This window comes from Corvus cornix, chromosome 5 (genome assembly GCF_000738735.6).
Source record: "Corvus cornix cornix isolate S_Up_H32 chromosome 5, ASM73873v5, whole genome shotgun sequence".
In the NCBI taxonomy this organism is placed as follows: domain Eukaryota; kingdom Metazoa; phylum Chordata; class Aves; order Passeriformes; family Corvidae; genus Corvus; species Corvus cornix.
This window is the reverse complement of record NC_046335.1, coordinates 54,154,385-54,173,456: the sequence shown is the minus strand read 5'-3', so window position 1 is coordinate 54,173,456 and position 19,072 is coordinate 54,154,385. Positions and strand designations below refer to the sequence as shown.

At 39.7% G+C, this 19,072-nt stretch overlaps 1 long non-coding RNA gene across 2 annotated transcripts in view; it reads left to right on the top strand.

The window, feature by feature from the left end:
* LOC104692975 overlaps window positions 1–19,072 on the top strand; it is a 67,166-nt gene that overhangs the window by 36,216 nt on the left and 11,878 nt on the right. The window contains exons 4-6 of one of the 2 annotated variants that reach the window (XR_005602106.1): window positions 14,348–14,755; window positions 15,489–15,652; window positions 18,808–18,897. This is a non-coding gene — a long non-coding RNA (uncharacterized LOC104692975). The remainder of the gene's footprint in view (window positions 1–14,347; window positions 14,756–15,488; window positions 15,653–18,807; window positions 18,898–19,072) is intronic. The other variant, XR_002046820.3, reaches the window with a different exon arrangement.

The window sequence follows — 19,072 nt, the reverse complement described above, 5'->3', positions numbered from 1 at the left end:
GCAGTGCCATTTTCTGAGTGGTCAAGGTACATACACACGCTGCTGAGTGATGGGTGTGGGCTTCAGAGGGACACCTGAATGCTTCAGGTGGGACACAGACCTGCTGCACCATGAGAAACTCAGAATAATGCAACAGCAAACGTGCAGAGCCTTGGGTTGCCCTTTTCTAGGTAAGTTTTATATATATATGAAATGCATTGTTCCTCTTACATCTTACTGGTGACTTTTTACCACCAGTAAATTATTTCAGGCTTACATTTTTTTCATCTGCCCATGGCAGGACAGGGGTTGGAATTAGATGATCTTTAAGGTCCCTTCCAACCAAAATCATCTGATGACTCTATGATTTTCTTTAGGCCCAGGTATGTTACCTAAAAATCCCTGCCTTGTCTATCCTGTATCCTTTTCCATGCTGCAGAAATACTGAGAGTAATTGGCTCACCCCCTGCATGTGTTTGGCTTTGCTAGAAGATTCATGGTTTTCCAGACACTCTTTTTTTCTCCCCTTGATGATGTCTTTTTTTATTGTTGTTTTTACTTTCTTGTAATTTTTCTATGCCAGCTTCCTATATGGATTTTTACAGCAGGACACCTGGTTTGACTCAAATTATATATGAGCATGTAGTAAGCTTCTGGTCCTCTGGAATAGCTCAAAAATTATTATACTAAACAATAAAATCATTAGGTTGTGAATAATTTCCATTTTCTGCAGTGGTTAGAGACAGTGGTTATTCTAATCAGTGAAGTGTAAGAAGCATTTGACTGAATAGATCTAAACCCACATTTAAATATTTTCTACAAGGATACATGGGGGTGTCTCAAGATTTCCTTTTGATAGATTTTTTTTGAAGATGCAAGTAATAAGTAGTCATACTTTTCATCAACATATCATTTATTTTTATAGAAAAAAACCATAAAAATATGTGGATTCCATAAAGCAAAACATGTTCTGCATGCAAAATCGTCAGGAAACTATAAAAGATGGACAATTACGCAAGTATGGATACTTGCTAAAGGGAATGAGTAGCTTGGAGTGAATGAACTGTTTACCATAAGGGCATGGAGCACTCACTCCTGTTTGTGTAGCAAGGAAAGAATTTGGCCTCAGGAGCCATACATTTATTCTCAACAAACAATATCAATGGTGTTACAAAGCCCTCCAAATTCTACAGGAAAAAAGGAAGAGTCAGAATATGCCATAAATAAATACCAATCCTGAAACACTTTGCCCCACTGGATGCTTAGCAGAAGAATGGTGTGGTAACAAGGTTAATATCCAACATATTTGAGGTTAAATTCCCAACCAGAGCAGAAAATTCTTGCATGACCTTGGGTGAGTCTTTTAATCTGTGGTGCCTCAATGTCCTCCCACAAAAGGCGTGCAACGATTCTCTCACAATTTGCCTGTTCCACACATATATGAGTTTTCCAGTGTCGGATCTGCCCCTTCCACCTGTGCAGCATTTGGCACAATGATGCTCTGTTTCTAAGACAAAAGGCCCCTGTGTATACTTAGAGCCCAAAACCACTTCCCTAATAATGTTTTAGATGGAAAAATCTTCATTGAACTTAGCAATGAGATTTCAGAGTCTCACTAATGATTGGTGTTCCATGAAGTTTTTCCACATAAACATATGCACATCTGTGTTCCTTGCATTGCTTGCAACCTGGTTTAGTCAACAGACTCTGGACAAATATGACAACTTTTTTTGATGACAGCCAGGAGTCACAAATGCTTTTCTCAGTGGTTTGATGAAATGACAGATAGTGAGAAGGCAAATCTGAGAAAGGAAGGGTATCTGAAAATCTGATTTTTTATTCCCAGTAGTGATCAATTGCTGTAAAAAAAGATACTGCTTCTCCTAATGGCTCTTGCCTAACTACTAGATATTCTAAACAACAAAAAACTGAACAGCACCTTTTTTTGGTGAATGTGTCGTAAAAGCAGAAATGGTGCTTGCCCAAAAATAGTTTGCAGTGCCAGAAGCATGAATCAGTTAAGAAAAGAACCATAGGTCAGCAAGTTATCTCTTTCCACAGCAATGATTTCATGCTGATGCACTGACAATATTGTAACCATAGTCATCACTTACCAGAGCATGTTATGAGATACCAGGTGCATCAGAAATAAAAAACACCTCTGACCTTGTTTCGCTGCTGTGAGGGGAAATAAAAGCTTGGCTCTCCAGCATGGTCAGAATTGATCACAAAATCAGGGTGTTCACAGGCTCAGGTTGGAAAGACCTCAGCTGCCTCTGCCAACAAACTCCCACTTAATACAGTTTCAGCACAGAGTTCACATCATGTTGCTCAGGGCTTTTTCCAGTTAGGTCCTGAAGACGTCCAAGAATGGAGGGTGGCCCCCTCTTCCAGGGAATGACTGTCCTCTTGAATCACAGAGCTCATTCCTTCTACCTGGAGTCTCTGCTCTAGGTAGATTTCGCATCTTTTGGAGCTCACAGATCCTTCCACCTCTACAGAATCATACAGTGATTTGGGTTGGAAGGAACCTTTGGAGATCATCTAATGCAACCCCCCAATAAGCAAGTTCACCTAGAGCAGGTTGCACGGAGTTATATCCATGCAAGTTTTTAATATCTCCAGAGAAGAAGACTCCCCAACCTTTCTGGGCAGCCTGCTCCAGTTCTGTCGCCTCCAAAGCAATGAAGGTTCTCCTCACATTCAGATGGAGCTTTCTGTGTTTCAGTTTGTGCACCTTGCCTCTTTTCCTACTGCAGGGCACTGCTGAAAAGAATCTGGTCCCATCCTCTTGAAACTCGAGGTTTGGGCTGTTTGGCCACAGGCTGTGGGTCCACCAGACTGCTTTTGGAGTGAGCTATCTAAATCCTTCTCAGCTGCCCTGATATCACACAGCTTTCTTGCTGTCTCCTGCAGCTCAGCCACCTGCTGCTGTGGGATGTCCTCCACCTGGGCACATCTTTTGCAGGCACCTCTGCTGCCTGTCCTTGCTCCAGGAGAAGGATCCAGGAGAAAGGTCCAGGCATGTCCTGCACTCTGAGGTCTGCACTGCAGCCTCTCCCCTCAGCAGCTCTGTGTGGCAGAGGCACCCAGGTTGCAACAAGTTCTAGTATGAGTTGGTGGGTTGGGTACATAAGGGCTTGGGAGGTTGGTACAAACCTGTTGTGGAGAAAGAGTGCAGGAGGCACTTTACACTGGGTTTAAAGTTGTGAATGCTGGGTAAACTCAGCCTCTGGAAACTCAGTTCACAGTTTGTTAGTTTGAGGTATGATTCCCACACAAGAGCCATCCTGTAGGTGTAACGAAGCACTGGGATTTATTCAGGTCCTATGAAAGCAAGGGACAGCAGTTTGCCCAGCAGCTTCTGTCAGCCTGAAGAGCTATAAAGGACAATTTCTGCTTTGAAATCCATCCAGTGTTCCATGAGTCTCCAGAGATATACCGAGAAGAAGCAATTACCAACTATCCTGCTGTTTTGTTTTGCATCCTTTGGGGGTTTTTTTGGTGGTGTTTTTTTTTTTTTTTGGTCATTTTTTTTAATTCAGAGGAAAGTTTAATTACACCCCAGTGTACTGTCACATAAAACAACCCAAACCAAGTGCAACTACTGTTGAGGAAAAAATAATCCAGACATAACTCTGCTCTTGAGTAAAACAAGAGAGCTATTTCTCACCTGCATGTCAAGATCGATAGTGTCCCCAGAAGCCACCTCCTCCTAAAGTAGAGAGTACTAGCTAAGGAATAGATACGTGAAGCCACAGTTCCCTTTCACTTGGAGGGGCATCCAGTATTACTGGGAACATGTTTCTGTGAAGAAAACAAGCCTGATGAAGTCACAAAATAACTCCTGTGGGGGATCTCCGTCAGATTGCTTTAATTTAAAGGTCTCAATGCAAGTGAACAAGAACAACCAGAGCAGCTCCTAAAGCAAAGAGAGATGGTAAATTACAGCAAAGAGGCACAGTACGAGGAAAACACTCCAGCAGCATCAAGAAACATCCAGGAGCTGCTCTGTCACTCCGGCGCCAGAGGAGGGCAGTGGCAGAATGGCGAAGGATGCTGCCTGGACGCACGGATGCACAGCACGCCTCGTTCAGCCTGCTGGCTGATGCAGCTTCACTGCTTCTGCACCTCACTCTGTGCGTGCAGGGCTGTGCAAAGGTCCTGGCTCTTCACGTCTGTTCATTACATCGTTTCACTGTAGGTCAAATTCCCATCATATAGATGTTTACCAAGCTGCAAAATGACAAAAAAGGGTACATTTCCTGCACCGAATCTGAAGCATCACTTTAACAATGTAGGAGCTTTTTTATGACGTAGACCACACTTGCTTTTTGTGATGTAGGTCCTGTTTGGGAGATCTTATTTCATGGTGTTACAAATTTGAAGCCAGATTTTGATTCTATATTTTGATGTTTCGCTCAGGATATTTAATTTAAGAGGATATTGAATTTTAAAAGGCACCAGCTGTTCCTCAACAGTTAAACCTGATCAGAAGTATAAAACTTTGAGAATATCAGCATAACAATATGTTAGGAATATGCCATATATTTTGAAACACAACTGATGACACTGGCACTTTGTGCTTGTTATTGTCAGTTCTTAGGTGCTGGACTCCCTGAGTCACTTCTGAATCATCATTCCATTGAGAAAGATCATCCCAGCAGAGAACTGACTGTTCCCCTTGATACATACAGAAAGAATTTAATCTAAATTTGGTCAAGTAATTTCCTTCCCTCATTTTGCACGTGTGTTAGTTATTCCATTCTCTGGAGATGCAATCTGCACCTCTACTTATCTCCATTACCACAATATGGAGAATGTCTGTTGAAAGATTTGCTGTTTCTTCCTTTGTGAGCTTTACTGTTCATTCCTAACTGTGAAAGCATAGCACCCTCACATAATCTGTAACTAATTGTGCATCACAGTGTATTATTCTTCTTTATCAATTATTATATATAAATTGCATTGTTTATAGGAATAAAAGACTTCTCCAGGAGGCAAACGTATTTATTGCCCTTACAAGGAAAATGTTCTCACTAACAATCAATATGCATATATAAAAATACAGCAGAGCAGTGTAACATATGTAAATTATGTTTGTACTTGTGTCCCTTTCAATCTAGAAAAGTTGTTTTTCTTGCTAAGGCTTGTCTTGTTTCACATGTGTGTTTCTGTATGGCCGTGCCCTGAAAGAGCATTGAAAAGCCATTCATTTGTAAGTGGAGCAGGTCTGCTTCTGGCACAGAAAGCTGTTCCATGGAAAGGGTTTGGGAATCACTGGCTGTTCATGCAAATTCACGTTGTCAGTCAAGCAGTGAAAGACAGCTGTGCAGAGCAGAGACTGCTACCAAGGCTGGCAGGCAGCATCTGGCCCCCTGCTCAACAACCCATTGTTCAGGCATATTGAATTGGAAACCAGAAATGTTATTTCTTGCACTATACTCTAAGGAAAACCTCAGGGGTTCAGAATGGTCACACTCATAACTTGTGGTCAGCAAATGATGTCTGAAAAAAAGCTGAATATTACTTTGAGGTGTGCTCACATAATTAATATTACAGTTAGACAATTTTACATTTACCACTACATTAATAGTCACAATGACAGAATTATAAAGCAGAAGATCATAAGCTGAGAACCAAACAAATCCATGTGCTTTGAGTGAGTTATTTTGCCTTCCTTGTTTTTTTTCATATGCCATTGCATTTTTAAGTGGAGATATAACCCAAGCTGCTGGAATATATTCTGATCTTCAGTAACCAGCATTTATCCAGAATAACTATTGGAGGTAATATTGATGAAAATCCCAATTTGGCCCAGAAACCTGGCATGACATTTTCAGTGGAGATATTTGACCTTGCTTTTAGTAATTGTTTATTTTGGACCTGACAGGCAGCTTGGTAAATATGTAAAAATTAAGGCCTGTATCCTTGGTAGCTGTTGGTGGTTAAAATCATAAGGAGGATACTGGTATTCCAGTATTGGCTACTGGTACTGGTATTCCAGAAATGTCTTCTGCAGAGCTCACCTTGCCTTCAGGCAGAGAGATGGGCTTGGTGATGAAATCAATTCCAGACCCTTTATTCATGATCCATTGCCTTCTTGTCTTCCCTGCAAGGGCAGAAATGTGTATTTGCTGCTACTTCTTACTAGAGTACAGGTGTTTTTCAAGAAGTTCTGATTCTGTGAGCTGTCACAGCAATGAAAAAATTAGGACTAGAGATATCTGGAAAAGAAATAACAATGTCCCTCGTTACTGCATCTTTACTTACAGATGTGGGATGGCCTCAAGTAATATAAGCTTGCTATCACCTGATTCCCAAACTGGTATTTTTAAGCTTTGAGTAATGTGATCTCAGTATTAATCCTGTGACCTGAAAACTATATTCTTTTCAGGAACCATGGGCTGGACACCCAGAAAATTGTTGAATAATTTTATACAGGAGATAAATTCATATGTTTTGAAATGGGTGCTCTTTTTGAAAACTGATTTAGAGCTAACAGGAAAAAATGAGTTCGTGTTTTGATGAACTTTGAAGCAGTTGTTGCCCTGATAGGTGCAGTGGATGAGGCTAATGATACATGGATTTAATGTGATATGTCTGAAATTTTTGGTTTGCATTAGGTGGAAGACTTGTGTATGTAAGATGGTCAGGTATGGTCTTGTTACAATTTAAAATCCAGTGTATTTTCAGTTGCTGACTGAAAACAGACTATGTTACTATTCTGGGGGTTAAAAACCATAAAGTGAAGTGGCAGAGGAAATAATTGGAGACAACAGTGAATTAATGTATGTGTGTCCAAATGGAAACATATATGTCACTTAAGTAAATGACTACTAGTACATTAACACTTGTAACACTATACACAAAACATGATTTTATCTTTTTTTTACTCCCTGGTAAAAGGTAATGAAAATCTGGTAGGTGCTTGTGTGTGCATACAGGTACATCCATTTTGCATATATGCAAAATGCACCCTTTCTATTTTCAGCAAGTGATTTAGGATGTCAGCTGAGTCAGCACAGACTGAAAGACTATGATTAATATACATCAGTGATATGTACCCTATGGATAAGATAATGCTCCTAATGTACTAAACTCTTCCAGAATTCCTTACAGAATGCCAAGTTTGAATGTGTTGTTCCAAAAGCTAGTCAGAAGGCAGGACAGTTACCTGGATGCACCTTGTGTGATATTTAAATTTCTTGATGGTCATTATTGGCTACTCTAAAACACTTTGTGGCTAAAAAGAAAGGCATTAATGTAGCAGAGGGATTCAGGGGAGGATAAACAGCATAAACAAGTAGCTATTTTCTAAAAATTATCCCAATAAACTCTTGAATTTAGTCCAATAATCCTGTTAATGAAGACAGTAGCTTGCAGCACTTTAGAATTAAGCAATATGAAAACCCAAATTGAATCAATTAAAAGCCTGCAGCAAACACAATAAGCTACTGTAGAGTTAATATATTTTTTGAGGAAAGGGACTTCATTCAACATATGTAAAATGAAATGGTGAAGAAAGATTCAGTTTGAATGCTCTTTACAAAGTTTCGAGTGTGGTCACAGCTAGTTGTTTAGATGATTACTAAGAGATAGTAGAGGTCTGTCCTCTGTTATTTTGGGGGATGTTTTGTGTAATGGATTTTTCAAAATAAAGAGGAAATGGTAATTACAGGATGAGGAAAAGGCAAAGAGAAAAGAACCAGGAGAACCAGATTGTGCCAGTAGCACAAGAAACAAAAACCTGGTAACTGAACAGCGTGGCTGTTGCGACTTCATACTCTGCTACATCAGGGCTAAAATAAGTTGATAATTAATATTCCTGTTCCTAGAAAATTGCATAAGGATTATTTTTGTACCATTTTCTTGTTTAAAAGAAGAAATTCTGAGGGTGATAACTGAAAACGCACAATAAAACCCCACATTTAGTGAAAAATGCTTTTACTGACTCGTTTTCACTATCCCTCTGAGGGAAGTAAGATTCCTTAGCTCTAATAGTATGACATAAATGACATGCAAAGTCTGGTACACCCTCAAAAGCTTTATTCCCATCACGCTCACTGCTGATACTGTAAAGGTTCTTTTTCCCAGCAGGGTTACTTCCACCCAGCAAAGAGAAAAAGCCCCTTTTAAAAATAAAAAAGAAAAAGAAAATAAAAATCAGTGAATCTAGGTAAACACTGGGGAGTTTACCACTGCAGGCCTGCTGATGATGACTGTGTGTGACTACAGAAACTCTCCATCCTGTGACACTCCATATGCAGAGCAGCCCTTAAACCTCTGTCTGTCCAGTTATCTATCATACTCTCCTTCTTTCCTTTTCTTCTGCTTCTACCCCTTCTCATTTTCCTTGAAATGTGCTCTTAGGATTCTGGTAGCATTCAAAGTAAAGGTGTGGTAAACTTTTGGCATCTCTGCCTTGTGGCACTCTGGGACAGGTCTGCAAACTTCACTGTGTATTTATCCATTAATTACACTCTGATCCATCACTGTTATCAAAAGAAACGGGATGAGGGAATGCCTCAAATAACCAAACAAAAGCATAGTATCAAACAAAACAGCTGTCTGAGAAAAAATGCATTTGGCAAGCCAAAGGAAAGCATGGAATTCATAGTAAACAGGGCACATATTTCTCAGCAATAAATTAGCCTAAGCACAGCCTATCCACATTCCACTTTGTGTTATTGTAGCTGTGCAAACTATTATGCAGAAAAAGACAGCACAATCTTGCTGCAGACTGAACCAAATCAAGCATTTACTTTGGCTGCTTGGAGAAAAATATTGCTAGATTTTCCCAGCACACTTTCAGAGTTCATTTCTAGAAGGTGGATTTTTGCTTGTTTGCTTGGTTGATTTTGTTGTTATTGTTGTTGATTTTACTGATTAATGTCAGCACTGGGATTGGACATGGCAGTTTATTGTCACAGAAAAATACCTTGAGCACCCTGTAGTCCAAAGGCCATAGTGATGGATTTAGGAGTCTTGGGACCTTTTTAACCATATATCTGCTGTTTGGCTTCAGTCTCTCCTGCTTTCTCCACTGCACCTGGTTTTGCTAATTCAGGAGAGTGAGGACTGTCTTCTGCAAGGTGTTCACGTAGCTTCTACAGGGCCATGCTCATCTTTGTTGTGACCTTAGTGCAATAAAATAAACAGCAATCAATTAAACAGCCCATTTACTAGTTAATTAAAGTAGAGGATCACCAGCTAATGCTGTTTTTTCTAGTCATTATCATGCTGTAAAACTCGGGACACCATCCTTCTGACTAGTTAAACGCTCGAAGTATAGTAAGTCTGATCAGTACTGAAGTCCAGGTTAAAACTTTGACTTGCAGATTCTTGGGCCATTCTGGCTTCTGTTGTTTAAAAGTTTGTCATTCTAATAGCCTGTGAAATATAAAATGTAGCTATTTGAATGTATCTTCACCTTAAAAATAAACCCACAGGGAAGAAAAATGGGGAAATCAGACAGGAGAACATGACCTTACAATTTGTGACTTGAGACAAAGAGCCCGCAGACCTTATCTAGTGTAGTACTTGAGTAAAAATGTTGAGAAAATAGTCTAATATTGTGTCTTTCCATGCCACACCTCTGTAAAAATTACCATGAGCTCAGTAATCACAAAAATAAATGCAGTGTTGCCACTGTTTAGTGAACTTTACTATCTGCAAGAACTAGGCAATACCACAAATTTCATCTGAGGTAGCATTCCTTGCACAGTGAATGCAAACATTTCCATTAAGGTTGAAGATGAGCTACTGTGAACTCCATTTTAAAATACAGATTACAGTTTATGCTAAATCCTCCTGGTTTTACACTTTATTGTTTTTCATTTTGCAGAGTATGACAGATACAGAGTGCCCCATGAGGCTTCCTGCTTCAAGAATTCCTGATGGAATTGTTCCAGTTCTGCCTGTGCAGCTTAAAATACATTTCTTTTCTAACTGATTTTAAGGTCAGATGACAAAGAGCTGAGCCAAGCGCAGCAGAAAGCAAACTTAGGACTGTGTCCTACCTGGCTGGTGACTGGGTGTCCAGCTGTGCAAATGAAATTGAGAAATACTTTCTTAAAGACTTAGGTCATAGTTCTATTTTATTTATCAGTGTGTGATTTCTGTATTTGGTAGATCCTGCAAGAGTACATTAAGGTATATGGATGTGAGCAAGTTAAAAGTTTGTCTTGGAATGGACAAAGTAAGGGACAAAGTAAGATCTGATATACCTTCAAATACAATGATTTGTTTATCTAATAGCATTATTTGACAAAAACCTACCCTACTGCAGTTGTTTCAAACTTTTTCAGTGTAAAAACTTCTGGAAGTTTTTCATTGATGGTCTGAGCCCTGATAAATTAAATCTTATTGGCCTGACCTTGTTTCCTTTGGTAATATGTCTTGTGGACATAAAAAGTAGTCCATGGAGTATCAAATATCTTCAGGCTACAAGTTTTCAACCTCTTTGTTGCTTTTTAAAAATGCACTTGGAAAATAAATTTGTAATTGGAATAAGGACAAAGTTTTCTGGGTGTTTCCCTTCGGTGATTGTTACTATTATCTCTGATCATGCTAAGTGGAAATAAACCTGGACCTAAGCCCCATGATCATGAAGGATCTCCCTCTCATGAGTGGGAAAGTAGTAATTCTAGTCTAGACAACTAGAACAACTATTTCTTTTTGAAGAGAAGTGAATGCCATGAAGAGTGATCACACCTCAGTCTGTTTGGGGCGATATGATAAAGCACAGTTGGTCTGATATGCCCTCCAACCCTCTCAGGTGCCTTTTCACTACCTCCTTTGCAGGAGTTTGTGCCTGTGATGGAAGTCTTGACTGAATATCTCTAAGACAGATGAAGGCAACTCTCAGCTCCTACTCTTTTCTTCTTGCTGTGAGGCAGAATTTGTACTTTGGGCAGGCAAAATTTGCTTCCACTAGCACTTTTTTTCCATCTGTGCAAAGACTGTGATTCAGGATAGAAGAGTGAAAAATTATTCCCTTCTCCCTGTTCCCATCCTTTCCTTACAATTGGCAGGCAAGATTTCACATGTGTCTATTAACAAATGTCTCTTTCTGAAGAGCAGATTAGCATGAAAGATCCAAGATTATCAGAACTCTGAAATGAACACAATATTTATTTTATTATAGTAGTATAGTATAGTTTATTATAGTATTTTATCTTTAAAAATACTGCATGCAGGAATTATTTAAGGATTCTCACATACTTCCTTGGTACAGAAACACTTTGAATTATTACAGTGCATTTTGAATTATCTCTGTGGAAGGTGAGAAGGAATCAGATAAAATCCTTTACTGCAGGAAGCTGTTTGTTGGGGTATCTTTATGGATATCATTTGCAGGGGTATCTTTATGGATATCATTTGCAGGGGTGAGCAGGCCCCATATCATTTTTATCCTCTGTTCTTGAGCTGCAATGGATTCACTGTATTCCTAGAGAAGGCCCAGCTGAGTTTCTCTTTGTTGACCAGCCAGACAACCTTTGTCTGTGAGTTTGAAAAAACAGCAAAACAGAGCTGATGCTTCAAATGCTGCTCAGGGCCTTTTGTTTTATGTCCTTACCTATTTATTACCATCAGCTACCTTGGGGGGACAGGAAGAGCAAGAACCCCAGCTTGATACCAATTGTGCTGCCTCTTAGCAAAGTAAAGGAAAAAACCATGGAACTTCAAATAGAGCAAAATGTTCTCTAGCTGCAGAGTGGGTGGGCAGGTCTTACCTACACAGAACATCTGAGCTGTTCTCTTACATCTTCTGTGTGCCTCTATTTCTGCAATGGTTTTAATTGGCAGGTTCTAATACTTTCCTGCCCCCAGGAGGAATATGAAGATTATTCAGTGCTTCTGAAAAGCTTTGAAGATGAACAAAACTGGCCCTGTAGAGCTGTCTGTGATTTCAGCAGGACTGAAAAACTTAGCGGTTTGTTTTGCTGGCAGTTAGAATAATTTTTGCTGCTCACTGGAGAAAAAAGTTGGTTTTCCTCCTTGTTTGATGGGCTGGATTGTCCCATGAGGCTTGAATCAGAGCAGGTGGTGTGGCTGAGCTACACAGGAGATCTGCCAGACAAACTGTGTGTTCTCTGAAGAACTGCTCTGGGCCCCCTACGTGACCCACTCATTCCTGGCCTGTTACATCTGCAAATTGGACATCTCTGTACCAGCCTGTGAGCCAGGAAGGTGAGGCTAAGGCTTTCCTGTTCTCCCTTTCCTGGCCACTGGTCTTTTCTTGGGGGAGAGTTAAGCAGCAGTTCATAGCTAACCATGCCTGGAGTCATGCACAAACTCTCTTCCTAACAGTTGTGACTTGGGAGAAGAGACCAACACCCACCATACTGCAATCTCTTTTCAGGTACTTGTAGAGAATGATCTGGTCTCTCCTTTTCTCCAGACTAAACATCCCCAGTGGACAGTGGTGAATGTTCCATCTATTTTGTGCCTTTTTGTGTGGAAAACAGAAAAAAATAAATTCTTGTTGGCTGTTCTTAAGTTTCTGCATCAGTTGCAGGATAAATATTAATTTAGAAACTCAATACTGAAGAGACACTGGCTGTTAACACAGCTTTCTGCAGAACTGCAGAGCTGCAATAAAACAATGGGCAGCATTTATTCCACACTACAGCATTTCTACGCAGTAAAGTATCAGAACCTCCTCTTTAAGAGTAATGTCATGTTTTGGGCTGTGAGTAATGTTCCCACATAAAAACATGCATTAACCATCAGTTATCTTACAAGGGGGGAATAAAGTAGATATCCATTAGTATATTAACTTGTTGGCTGTAATAGCAAATAATTATTCATTATTGCAATCTCTTCTTGACATTTCTGCTGCTGGAATTTTTCGAAATACAAAATGTGTTCTCAGGTATATTAGAAATCTATTGATGGATGTTCAGTTGGTATCAACCCCTTGGAGGAAGCTGGTCTTCTGGATTGCTGCCTAGTTAATCTGTGATTAATGAATGCTTCCATTTTGTATATGAATTTGGGAGCCAGTGTTCTTGGCATTGTTGCAGTATGTAAATGTCTTTCTCAGATAAAACATGACAGACAACACCTAAAATACAAGTGTTTTGTTCTGCTACCTGTCAGATCAAGGGAAAGGTCTGCATTCTTAAAGCTATGAATTGGAAGAGGGGATAAGCTGGCAAATGCTCTGTGCTCAGTTCTTTTTGTGACATCCTCTCAAGTAATTTTGCATACTGAAGGGCAAAACCAGCAGATGAGATATCCTAAAATATAGTGCATTTGTAAATAAAGACCTGCAAATTCTTTAAAGTAAACACTTTAAAGAGCAATACACCTTCTTTAAAAAAAAAAAGCAGATTACCTTATCAGGTGTCCTACTGAAGGTCTGCCTGGATGTCTGAAACTTCAGAAGAAAGGAATGGTTTAAAAAATCTAATTACTCTGAGTGAGTGAAACCCTGAGTGGTCATAAGTACCAGAAAGATCCTTTGGAATTAATGCACTTGTAGGAATTGTAGGAACTTCACAATGCCTAGAATGTGCCCCAGTGTCCACAGAAAAGGCCTCTTTTAACTCTTGGTAATTAAAAGGTTATTCTTGTAATGGAACAGCAAGGTGCACTAGCATTGTGCTGCAATCATTACCTGGCAATTATTTCTTCTTTAGGGCTTTCAGATGTAGCTCTTGAAGCTGACAGCTGCAGCCTACAACATATCAAGTGCTTTAGATAGCTACTTTAATGAAAACTCAGATGAGTGTAAGGTCAGTCTCTCCACAGTATGTTCTAATTAGATTTCTACTTTCCTTTGGAAAGCAGATCACATCTGGCCCAAAGACAGAAGCCCATTGTGCCAGACGTGGAATAGAATAGGTGTTTTTGTACTTCCCATCTCGGAGAGATAATGACATGGAAAATTCATTCTCTTCCACTCTTTAGTAATCTTCCATCTGTTATTGTGTTTGTGTGTGCAACTGGATACAAAAGCTAATCACAAACTTCTGTTAAAAAGAGTTTTTTTGTTGGCTCCCACGTCAACATTAGCTGATGCAGACAAGGTTGTTGAAGCAGAAATGTTGCAAAGCAGTGTGTAACATTGCTCAACTGTATGTGCAAGACTGGATTAATAATATCTGCTCTTGGATCCTGGCAAACCAGAGCAAAAACCAGGTGTGCACTTAGTAACGTGTCAAAATGTGGGAATGAAGGGAACAAATCTGTGTAAAGTCTTGACTCCTTTAAAGTGCCCAGAATTTCACTATAGTATTTTCAAAGAAATTGAAGTTACTGCAAGGGGAATTTACAGCTGTGGAGGAAAGAGTTCATGCCTGTATGGAAAATGTTCCTGGTTCTGTTGCTCATTTATTTTTGCATTGTTTCTCAATAGGACCAAAAGGAGTAAATTCTCTCTCAAGCTGTTGGTCAGAAAAGCCAAGTGAACTTCCAAGAAGCATCCTGGAATGAGCAGTGTTACCATGAAGGTGTAACAGCCACACCATGGTGGGAAATTTGCTCATAAGGGATGAAGAACATGAGAAAAGTCTGTAAAAGCCTGGAAAGGCACACTGAGTTGAGTGACAAGCATACCAGGAGAATAAATCACAAACTGTTCTTCAGGAAAGCAAAAATTACTGTAATCTCTCCTTGTCCATTCTGACCTAGGGTCCTCAAGGTGCTGTATGCTAAGCAGTTAATAAATATTGTCTTTTCTGAACAGGCTGCCCTATGTCACTGTAAAATGTCTCCTGCTGCATCTGAATCATGAAAAGGCAAACTCTCAGGGGAGATCCACCCTGTAAGTGAAAGAAGCCAAAGTGAGAAATAAGGTGTATGGGAGGAATCCAGTCAGAATGGATCAAAAGATTTGGCAAAAAATAAAAGGAGTGCTGATGGGTTGCAGTATTGTATTGCTCTTTGAGGCAGCCAGTTGCAGGAGCTGTAACAACAAAATACTAATTTAATGAGTTTTGGGAACAATTGATGCTCTGGAGGGCTGTGATTTTTTTTCCCCTTTTACTTTGTGTAAACATTCTCCAGGAAGCCTAATTGAAGCATGTGAATAGTTCCATGGAAAGTAATAAGATTAATCATGCTGGAAGCCAAAAACATTGTTAAGTATCTTCCTAAACAATAGCTCAAGCTTCCTTAGGGCCCTTTCGTTGTTGTAGTACCTCCAGTGGAAAAAATATGCACGGTAAACTACTGAGCTGATAAATCCTGTTTCTTTCCAAGAACGCTGTCCGTAATTATCCTAAATGTCAAAACTTTGTTAGCTTTTTCCATTTCATTTTTCAATGTAGCCATCTCCTCCATTATTTTGTCCATATTTTAAAATAGATTTCAAAGCTTGTAAGAATGTTTTATAGATAAATCATTAGTTATTTATAGGCAACAGTAAAAAACAGTGTAAAATGTATATGCATATCAGGGTACAGAGATATAAGTAAAATGCACCTATCTGCTAGCTGGGAAGGTAAACCCTTTACTCATCTTATTCAAGTTTTTATTTTCTTTGTCTTTTGTCCTAGGATGTGTGTGAATTTAACTTTGGTAGAAGACTTTTCCTGTCCTTTTCCATCCATGAGCAATGTGCCTGATGGAAGAGATGGTTCATTCTGCAAAGAACACTCTCTTTGGAGAAATGCCACAGAATCACTTGTGCTGATGTGGAACACAAGAGCTCCAGGTGCAGGTAACAGAGAAAGTCACCAGGCCTAGTGGGAGCTGGGTACTTTCACTGTGGCCATCCCCTTTCGAATCTTAGTTTTCTTTTCCTGAGCATATTTGTCCATGAATACTGTACATCCTATTAGATTTTACGTGGAAAAATGACAGCTTCTGGTCCTTGCACATCTGCTGGGTTTTCAAGAGAAAACACACACATAATAAAGTGAAATCTCAGGTTTTAGAGGACCAGGGAGGTGCATCTGTCTTTGAAGCCAATGAGGTGTGGCTATTTCTAGAAAGCCTTCCTGACCTGATGGCTTGTGAGGGCCAGACTTGGGGGGTTAAGGAAAGTGCATAAAGTATTGAAAAGTGATACCACATGTCAAAAGATGCCCCTCTGTTTCTGGCAACTTCTATACATAGATGTTTTCTGTCACAAAAGGAACAGGTTATTAAAGAGATAGACTTGTAAACAGATAGTTGACCTGGAAACTGTGCAAACCAGGCTGAAGCTGGACAACGTATATGCTTTTTAGATTAACTTTGGGTTGAAGCGAAATGAAAGCTGGTAGCCAGTTTGTCATTTGCATTTTTGGCAGCTTCACACATGAGCTCCAGTCTGTGCTCTGGGCTGAGCTCTCCAGAGGAGACAGACTGAAGACAGAGTCACAGTTTGTGATTCATTGCATGATGTCCTTTTAGACTTGTGAAAAATTTTCTGCTGGTGGTTGTGCTTCAGAGTTTATGGCTCTCCCAGTGAGCGGCACAGCTAAGGAACAGACTGCCCATATTAAGCACGGGATCTAAGTGGCTCACAAGAAGTGGATGAGCAATTAATTTTCAGTCAGATGTAGTTATGGAGTGTGAGAGAAAGAATGCAATTTGCAGCAAAGGTTTTAATGCAATCCTGAGAATATTAAATAGAAGTTTTGTTTTATTTGGCACTTTCAGTGGTGTCCCAGTGGAAGACTAATGTTCACAATTCAGTAAGGCTGTTGATCACCTGTGAGAAGAGCCAGTGGAATAATTAAAGCATATGAAAAAATGTTATTAAAGAGGAAGTGTTCCAGGAGCTCAATCTACTTAATCTATCAAATCTAAGGTGAAAGGCTGGTTGCAGTAGTCATTATATGAAAAATATAATTTATATGTTATCATAACTTATGACAAATACAATTTTCCTTCAGAGGGCTTTCTGAAATCTATCAGATGAAAATAAAGCAAGTTCTGATGCTTGAAATTGATATATTGAGAGGCAGGGCATTAAACTTTTTTTTAAAATGGGACCCCCACTTGCCAGCAAGCCATGGATTATGTCTTGCTGGACACGTCTTAAATCAAGAACAGACATTGCTTCATAAAACATGAATTGCTGGAATGACTTGTGCCTTTGACTCTCTCTCTCTCATGGCTTTTTCAGTTTTGTGCTACTCCTGACAAGAAAGTACGTGCTACATGTTGGTTGCAATGGTTTTGGATGTGGACTAATGGCCTTTAATGCACACTTGTTTTTCCCTTAGGACCTACTAAAATTTTAAAAGTCCATTTATAGAAAGAAATAGCTGAAACATCCCTTTTCCTACTTAGGAACATTAATTTAAACTGGGTTAAACTTTTGCATATTGTTTACAAATTGAGTTCTAGAAAACATCCTGACTACATGGAAACGACAGTGATTGATGGAAAGTAACACACACACAATTAATACTGACTGAATTGCTAATTACAGGATTGACATCTCATTTGAAATGAGGTCTTTGCAAAAAGACCTGGCAGTGTTGTCATGTTATTTCTCCTTTTCCTTCAGCTTGTATTTTGATGTCCTGTAGTTAAAGTTCAACTAAAGATTCATTCTCATCTTGTAAAATTCTCTAGCAATGTGAAAAAGGCCTTAGGAGGAAAATCAAAATGGTCACCTCTCCCCAAGAATTAACTCTCTCCTGAGACTTTCTCCTACCAAAGAAGATAAATTGTGCTACGCTGCTCTTACTCGTTTTATTGGTTACACCAGCATTCTCACCCTTTCTGCTTTATTTGCCTGGCATGCAGAAAGAGTAAATAGTGCTGTTACAGAGGAAGGTTATAGAGGAACCTGGCTTAAAAAAAAGTGCATTTGAAACAGTGCAGTTTAGTAAGGAAGCCCTTGTATCTGGAAAAAGTAATTTCAGCAGCTATGCTAGGGAGTGGCCCTTAAGCAGTAGGCACATGTACCAAATGCTGGGATCCACAGAAATGGGCTGGCCAGATGCAATCTCACAGATTTGTGTTAATCTGGTCACCTTGGCCTGGCCACATGGATACAAAGATCAGTGCAGCTCTTCCATGACCATGGCAGGATTATGTGTTACAAGGTGAGTAGGGTTTGAAAGGATTTTAAAATAAATGCTGTGGTCTGGAATAAAAAGGAACAGTAGGAGAGAAACAGAGCATGGCAGCATCAGCACTGACAATGGAACCAGAAGCTGCAGGGTATGAAAAAGTGACTCTCTGGGGTGTTCCCAATGCTGCAGAGTTGTCACTATTTCTTCACCGCCTTAATGAATAGGGAAGACAGTGAGATGCATCCCCAGCAGTCTTGCAGGTTTTGCCTCAGGCTTTCTCAGAAGCAGAGACCCAAGTTTTGTAAGAAAAGTCTTTAGGCTCAGGTGATTTCAGAGATATGTGCACACCCTTTGATATGATTCCGCCCTTCATCTGTTAACATAATTAATTTACAAGAGTGATGTATGAAATGTGCTCCCTGTGGCCTATGGAGAGGATCAAAAACAGGCTCAGTCAAATTCGGCAGAGTTCAGAAATATCTACAAGGCTGAAAGATGAGGAAACTCAAGTAGGAGCCCAGAGGAGGCTGAGCTATGAATGGACATTCTAAGGCAGAAATATTTCTTTACCTCTGGGAATAACAGTGTGCAGAGGAGACCTCTGCATTCCCCCAAGCATTCTGCACATCTGCCCTGCCTGCCATGAAGAAGAGCATGGATTTAAATCACAAGACCTTCAAATGAAAATGATAAAATTTTTTTTTCAAGAAACAGAAAGAAGCAGGTGCATTATTATTTGAATGGCTTAACTGAGACATTTAGTTTAAATGAGAACCCTAAGTGTACACATCCATTGGAAGAGACTTAAAGATATGCTTGATTTTTTGCCTTCCTTTTTTTTTTATTTTGGTGTTTGTAGAATTACAGACAATCTTGCAGAAAGGTAGTCTTGGCTTGGTCTGCATCCTCATCATGGCCAGTTAGGTGGGACGAATGAGTGGCCTCACAAGTAAGTAAAAGAACCCCAAAATCTTTAATATTGAGGTTTTATAATTGAGGGAATGGAGTCAGAAAGTGCTCAAGTTTCCCTGTGTCTTGCTGAGGACTGGTGAGAGCAGTGGGGGACAGAAATGTTGTCTTGTAAGTAATTATTCAAACAGTGGGAGATGTGCTTACAGCCTATC